Consider the following 8,614-nt stretch of genomic DNA (forward strand, 5'->3'; position numbering starts at 1 on the left):
TTGGTGTATGGAAAAGGAGGTCCGTGTTTTGGGACTTGCCGTACTGGAAAATTCTCGATACACCTCACTGCCTTGATGTCATGCATATTACAAAGAACGTGTGCGAGAGCTTGCTTGGCACTCTTCTCAACATGCCGGACCGGACCAAAGATGGGCCGAAAGCAAGACACGACCTGAAAGTTTTGGGCATCAGGGAAGAGCTTCAGATCCCGGTGGCCCAAGAGGGACAGTCGGAGGAGGAGGCGGACGGCGGTCAGAAGCGCAAAAGGATTAAGCAGCCAGACTATTACTGTCCCCCCTCCTGCTTCACTTTTAGTCCGGCCGAGGTCGATCAATTTTTCAATTGCCTTCTAGGAGTCAGAGTGCCCTTCGGTTACTCCGGGCTAATAAGCAGATACATGGACCCCAAGAAACGAAACTTCAGCGGCATGAAGTCTCATGACTGTCACGTGATGATGACGCAGATTCTTCCGGTTGCAATCCGAGGTATAATGGATGACCATGTCCGTGCAACGCTGACTGGCTCACCGAAGAGTGCATCTCTTTCTGCACGAATTATCTAGACATCGAGGACCCTGTTGGTTTGCCTCAAAACAAGCACCTCCGCAGGTTCGAGGGAGTAGGCCACAAAAATGGAAGGAAGGAACTGCACGTGCACATGTCTGGTCGGACTTCCGACTTTGACAGGGCCAACTTAGTAGCGCTACAACACATTGACTTGATCGATCCTTGGTTGAAAGAGCACAAAACCATGATAGAGAACAGTGGCAAGCCGATGATGACGGAAGCAGAAATATACAGAGAGCACAACTCCTCTTTCGCGCGCTGGTTCAAAGACCACATTGATGCTAATCCCCCACCAATGGATTCTGACAAGGATAAACTAGTATTGGCCTTGTCACATGGCCCCGCGCCCAACCTCATGACTTACCAAGCGTACGATATCAACGGGTACACATTCTACACGGAAGAAAAAGACAAGAACAGTGCTTACCAGAACTCAGGGGTAACGATGGATTCCTGGACGGGTGACGTAAAGACTAGATACTACGGAAGAATCGAGGAAATCTGGGAGCTTAGCTACGCTGGGGAGAAAGTGCCGATGTTCCGTATTAGATGGGCTAAGAACGTCACAAAAGAAGACCGGTATTTCACCACCATGTTTCTACCCGAAGCCAACAAATCAAAGTCCACGAACGCCACCGCGCAGAATGAGCCATGGGTACTGGCAGAACACGTGCACCAATGCTTCTTCATAACCGACCCATCCAGGCCTAGCCGTGTTATCGTGAGGAGAGGCAAGAGGACCATCGTCGGAATGGATGGAGTCGCCAACGAGGAAGACTTCGAAGGACAAGTCGGAGACCCAATGATGGAAGAATCCGAGGACGAAGACACAACATACACCACAAGAAGAAGCAGGACCACGCTACCGAGGTCAGGTCGACCCTTCAAAAGAAGAAGTCACGACACGGGGCTAAATTATTCAACCACGAGCAAGAAAAGCAAGAAGAAAGCGAAACACTCTTCTCAATCGATGATGTAAAACTTTATTTGCAATCTATAACTCATATTGCTTTTGTAATGCATAATTAACTCATATGGTCATGGCCAATATTTTATGTATGACTAATTAATATTGTGTTGGTCAATATTATGTGTATGTATAATCTCATATTTTTTGTTTTTACATAACTCATGTATATTGCTTTGTTCTTATATTGAAAAGATAAGAAAAATAAAATAGTATAGCATTTGGGGTAAAAGAAAAGAAACATAAAATAAAGAGAAAAGAAAAAAATAAATAAAATAGTAATGCATGTATAACTCATACTATACTGCTAAACAAGTCCCAGGTTACAGCTGTGCTAAGATTATTGCCGGCGCACCAGGTCCCTGGTTCGCCGGGGGTTTACTTGTCCCCGGCGAACCAGGAACTAGGTGCGCCGGCAATAACCTTGGCACAGGTGTAACTCGGACTTAACCGTTTTCCCTCTTCTTCTCCCCAGCCACACATCTCAATCGCCCCTGACCCCCCTCTCAAGCGCCGCCGGCCGGAGCTTCTGCCACCACCGTCCTCCACCCTCTCGAGTGCCGCCGTTCTGCCCCGCCACCGTCCTCCACCATCCCTCCACCAGCCCCCACCACCTACCCCGTACGCCGCCGCGGAAGAACCGTTGGAGAAGGAGTTGGACACGCGCGCGTAGCAGGGGACGTCGGCGCCGCCGTTGGAGAAAAAGGAGCCGTGCGCCGGCCACGGTGAGCTTCCCTCTCCCCTTCCCTCCCCCTTCCCTCTCCCCTCCTCGGTAGGGAATTACCTACTGCTAGTTAGGGTTAGGGTTCCTGCTAGATGCTAGTTAGGGTTAGGATTGCTCTCTGAAAACTAAATTCATGTTGCGGATACTGCTAGAGTTGGCCAAATTCTGTGAACCAAAGCTTCTTTCTCTGTGAACCAATTCAACTAATGATGCACCTACTGCTAGGATAGAAGAATAGAATGGCTGACATTTTAAATAAGTGAAGGGCTTGCAGATGCTTAGGTTTAGTTTCTACATGAAATGAAAATGACATTTATGAATAACCTTATTTAAAAGAAAAACATTGCCGCAGATTTGGAATAATCTTATTTATGCTAAGTTATTTATGCTAACTTGTAATAGAGTTGTTTCATCTGATTGAGGGCAGGGGATGGAAGCATGGTTTAGTCCTTGCAGTAGCTCTCTGAAAATTTGTACATTGAATTGCTTGCAGTAAGAAAAATTGATTTACCTACTGCTAAATTGGTTTTGCTATTGAAATTCAGATGCTTGCAAATGCCTAATGCAAATTTACCTAATGGGGCTTAATTGATAGCTTGTTGTGGCTAGGTGCCTTGCTGGTGACTTATTGATTACTTTGAATCATTCTGATTATGCCAAGCTTGATAGATGTGTATTTGTGCTACATATCCAGTGATGCTATTTTATATCTCTGAATTGGTATTGCTCCCTATCACTGGTTATATGATTTTGTAGCTGTTCAATATGACAGTAAGAAAAATTTCAATTTTTGAATGCTAAAATTGGTTCTCTGGTTTTGGCGATATAGAAATCACTAAATGAAAAATGCTAGCAGTAGCAGTAGCTAGTATTAGTAGGTTTAGTTGATAAAGTGGTTCTCATTTAGTTGATTTGCTAGCTAAAATTGGCAGAGACTAAAGTGGTTAAATGAAAATGGGCACTAGGCAGTATGTTGGTTCTTCATTAAATGAAAATGAAAATGAAAATGAAAATGGGTTTGCTAGCTAAATTGGTTTAGTTAAATTTGGGTGGTATGTCCTCATCATTTTTTTTGTCACCTGCTTAAAGAGCATGGCTGTTCAGTGTGTTTTTGTTCATTGGTTGGTCAGTTTGATTTTTCTTATGGATCTGGTTCATTTAAATGCCTACTGCCAAGAATTGGTTGATATATAAAATTCATTGGTTGATATATAAAATGAAAAAATGATCTGGTTCATTTAAATGCCTACTGCCAAGAACTGCCAAGCATCAAATGCCACCAGTAGCAAGTGTTAGGGTTAGGCATGCCTCACATTTATTATCTGATTTAATAATGCTTAATGAAAAAATGTGCTATTCTCTGGTTTGAAAAAAGAGCAAGTGCTATTCTCTGGTTTGAAAAAATGTGCTATATCAATGGATGTTGTCAAGTGTTCACTAGCAGTAGGTTGACTTAATTTAAAAAGAACAAGTGCTAGCAGTAGGTTTAGTTCATACAAAGAACAAGTGCTATTCTCTGGTTTGAAAAAAAGAAAAGAAAATGAATTTGTTCTCTGGTTTGAAATTTAGTTCATTTAGTTCATTTTTCACATCAAGGAAATATAATTGGAGCTTTCTGATAATCCACAAATGAGAAATGACACTAAACCAATTTTAATTATGTAGCCACTGACTCACTGACTCACTGGATGATGAAATACAGTAGGTTTATTTAATTACAGTAGGTTTATTCACTAGCAGTAGGTTTATTTAATTATGTACCAATTTAAGTAAAATGCTAAAGATGGTTTGAATTCTGGTTTACATTCATCTACTGTAATGCTAAAAATGCTACAGAGAACATAGCCAGTAGTTACTGTAAGTGCTATTACTGTAAGTGTCCAGGGCTCTAAAGCTGTTGTTGTCTGAGTGTGAGAATTTGATTTACATTCATCTACTGTAATGCTAAGTGCTACTGTAATGCTACTGTAGTGCTATTACTGATGGTTATTGTGAAATGAAAATGAAAATGAAGCTTCTCCCCTACTGTAATGGTCAAGTTATACTGTCTCTCGTTTATGGTGATGGTTATGGTGTTCATGGCTATTTATATATATGTGAATTGCATTTCTGTTACAGGGATTGAGTTGCTATTGAGTGCCGGAATGTCGATTCATTTCCGTTCCGGCAATTCTAGCACTCGGCATGACCAATTTTTAGCAAAGGTCATGCCGAATTTTTCCGGTGGTCAGCGCCCCACCACAACAGCCAGCTGCGCCGGTGGTCAGCGCCCCACCACAACAGCCAGCGGCGCCGGTGGTCAGCGCCCCACCACAACAGCCAGCGGCGCCAGAGGCCGAGGAATACGAACGTGAAGACTTCCTATGGGATATTCCTACGTCTTCACAAGTTGTCCATGAGGATGCGCTGGCCCCGAAATATGGGTGCTCCAAGAAGCTGTTCGATTCTCAAGAAACGGCTGAGGAGGAAAATCCTGAGGAGGTCGCCGCCGCCACCGTCAAGAAGATGCTGAGCCCTAACACACTCCGTGCTACGGTTACGGCGGTGGGAGATGGTCCAGTACTACAACCCAAGAAGAGGAAGAGGCCAGCTAAGAAGGACGCCAAAGACAAGGCGGCGGCCAAAGACAAGGACAAGGTGGCACTCCTTGACAAGTTGCCAAACAATTGGCGACCTCTGCATCACTTGGGTGAACCGATGCTGCCGGAGCATGTCCTCAACCTACTCACCGGGGATATGGCGAGCTTGCATAACCAAGTCCAGTATTTGGAGAGGCAGCTTCTCAAATCAAAAAATCCTAGTTACCCTCTCTTCGTGGCGAAGGTGCCAACTGGCATGAACTTCGTCGAGAAGTACCCCGCGGACTTGTGCTTCATCCGGTTCAATGACATCTTCAGCATCTATCGCATGCAAATGCTCCACTTTAGTGTGGTTCGCCTAGTTGCTCTTAGCTTGTCTTCCCAGATCGTTAAGGAGGGGACGCCGACCATCGCGATAATGGACCCCTTCTATATGCGGGAGAGCATCATCTGCAACGCTGGGGATCGGGCGATTGCCACACGGCAGGTCGAGGATTTCATGCTGGCGAACATTAAGAAGGGCGCCATTCTCATCCCTTACTTCCCCGAGTAAGTAATCACTCGCTAGTCCCCATCACCATTCTATCCTATATCTCCATTTGCATTTCCAAAGGTTAATCCGTGTGTTTTCCGCAGAGACATGTACTGCACCCTCATCGTCGTGCACCCGCAACACTCGCATGCAGTCTATCTCGACTCGGGTAGGGACAAGAAGAAAGACTACACCAACATCAGGGCCCTTCTCAATGATGCTCTCACCGGCTTCGCCAACAAGGCAGGCCCCCTCAAAGTAGAGAGGAAATCCCGAGGAGGCTTGGTCTTAACCCACACAACCAACTTCCCCTGCCTCAGGCAGTCGAAGCAAGACAATGGGATGGACGCGTGGTACGCCATCCTTCAGATGCAGGAGTACATAAAGTACGCAGATGACATGTTGCTGCCAGAGAGTCTCAGAGAGAGGTTTGTAAACATGGCGGATGCCCCCGATAGAGAGATTAGAAAGAAGCTGAGTCGCATCCGGCGGTTCATTTGCACGGTAATCGTGCATGATGTCAACAAAGGTGCAGCGAGTTCTTCTACGGCTACGGTCTACCACCTAATGACGAGATAGAACTCCGCTTGGAGATGTCGCGTGATGAGAGGCCGTTCAACACGCTTGAGGGCTGCCGTCCATTCCCCCCTAGGCGTACAACCTGATCCTACGACGAGAACAATATTGCTACAGCTTGAACGATATGTCTTTGAACTTCCGTATTGTAATACTTGCTACATATTCCCATAGAATCGACTTGTTGCTTTTATTTAGTTGTATGGATGTGCATGCATGTGAACATGTGTCTATAGTTTCATTTACTTTGCTATATATTTCAAGATTATGGCGTAGATACCTTAATAATTATTTGCATTTACTCGACCCCTACTTGCCTCGTATTTGGAGTTCGCCGATGATTAGAATGTTCGGTCACTAGTACACTCGGGGGTGGAGCCAGTGAGCCTTGGTGCGATGGCCACAAGTATCAATCTATTGTGCATCCTACCTAGCCTCACTGACTCCATCCCTGGATGTTAATATGTGTTTCGACCGACAAATTATGAGGCACGCTATTTAATTCGTACTACTTGTCTTTTATTTGAGTTCGCACTTCTTAATTGCATTGGCCGATGATTAAAATGTTTGGTCACTTGTACACTCCGGGGTGGGGCCAGTGAGGCTTGGTGTGATGGCCACAAATATCAATCTATTGTGCATCCTACCTAGCCTCGCTGACCCCATCCCTGTATGTTATTATTTATTTCGACCAACAAAGTATGAGGCACATGCTATTTAGTTCATACTACTTGTCTTTTATTTGAGTTCGCACTTGTTCATTGCATTGGTACTAACGTTTTACTTGTCTTGTGCATGGAGATGCCGACGACATATGTCGTGTACAAGGGGAGGGTTCCTGGAGTCTACGACGACTGGGAGGACTGTCGGAGACAGGTGCACCGCTTCAGCGGCAACAGCTACAAGGGATACCCCACTAGGGTGGAGGCGGAAGGAAGATACGCCCGTTATCTAGCGGGAGAGATGAGGGACATGAGGAGGAACCGGATGAAGACCATGGCCTTCGTGATGATGGTCATCGTGACCATGTTGTTCATGTTCTATGTGATTGTACTTTAGGTTAGGAGCTACATTGTGAGGTGTATGACGACACTTGTGACGACTACCGAGACTTCTAACTTTGTGAAACTTAGTCCTTTGGTGTTGCATATGCACATGTTGTATGAATCACCATTTCGAAACGAGACTAGCGTATTTGTGTATTGATACCGAAATGAGACTTGGCTCTCTATGTGCTTCTCATATTGCATGTTCTGCTGTCAAAATATGAACTGTGTTGTACATATATACTGCTGTCAAATATGTATTCTAATATGCTGGAAAAAAGCTGAAAAAAGAATTTTCGAATTTTTTGCCGGCGCACCTAAATGACCTACTGCCGGCGCACAAGGCATGCGCCATTGCTCGCCGCACTACTGCCGGCGCAGCTGCTGGCGCGCCGGTGGAACATGCCCCTTTGCCGGCGAATGAGCGATGGCGCGCCGGCAGTATCCACACTATCGCCGGCGAACGGGCTGGTGCGCCGGCAATGGCCAGTTATCACCGGCCCGTTCGCACCGGCGGGCTCTTGGTGCGCCGGCAATGGGCTTTTTAGGTGCGCCGGCAATGAGCCTTTTCCTTGTAGTGATTGGTGCGCAACAGAAAACCAAATAAAATAATTCAAACCAACATACAATAGCAAAGATTCAATTTTTATGGCAGCAGATGAAAATAAGCCTGTGAAGTCGTTATCAACATTCAAAAACACAAGAGTTTCAGTCACATAATTCGTCATAGTTTGTCATAAATTACAAATTCCATACAACCATTCCCGACAAAATAATTTCTATCAGAAAAGACGACTCTTGGAAACTATGTTGATTTAGTCCATGCGATCTTCAACGAACACAAGTCAGGGATTGCCTGTAATCATATGCAAAGATGTTAGATGTTGGTGCATAATCCTGTTCAGGTAATGGATGACTGAAAGCATATAGATATCCATTGTATACACATGCAAGCCCTTTTGATTGCAGCAAGCGACAGCAACCAGTGTTCCTGCTCTCATTCCCATGCTATATCAGTCTATGTTCTCACTGTGTCCGATTGAGCTTAGTCCAAGGAGGAACTATATACAGCTTGGTGGCGTGGTAGGTCCAATATACACAACTAACAGACTGCTTTCAACGTTTCAAGCAACAGGAAGAAACAAAATCCAACTAATGCCTCTCCACTACTGGTCAGGCTATGCATTTTGAGTATATTCATTCACTGGCTGGCTAATACACTAGATGCAGACTGTATATCTTAATCTATTTTCTTGAACTTTTGTTGCACGAGATTAAGCAGTTCTAAAAATGTAGAGTTAACTAAAACTGAGAATGCCAGACTCTTCTTGTCAATAACGATCATCTTAATAACCAACTAGGCTGAATGCATCCAACTAGTATAACATTGCTTAAGAAATGCATAACACAATTTAATAGATGTTTCCTTCAGAGCACAGGCAGAACACAAGCTAATTTACATAAAGTAGTTTTAACGAGAGAACACAGATACAAGCAGGGGCTTTTTGGTTTAAGTTCGTCAGTAACCAACACAGATACAAGCTAGAAAATGCAACAGGGATCAGCCAGGCAAAAGGGGAACAAATTGAAAACTATCCTGCGCTTTCTCTGATTGTTTTAAGT

This window comes from Lolium perenne, chromosome 5, assembly GCF_019359855.2.
Source record: "Lolium perenne isolate Kyuss_39 chromosome 5, Kyuss_2.0, whole genome shotgun sequence".
Lineage (NCBI taxonomy): Eukaryota > Viridiplantae > Streptophyta > Magnoliopsida > Poales > Poaceae > Lolium > Lolium perenne.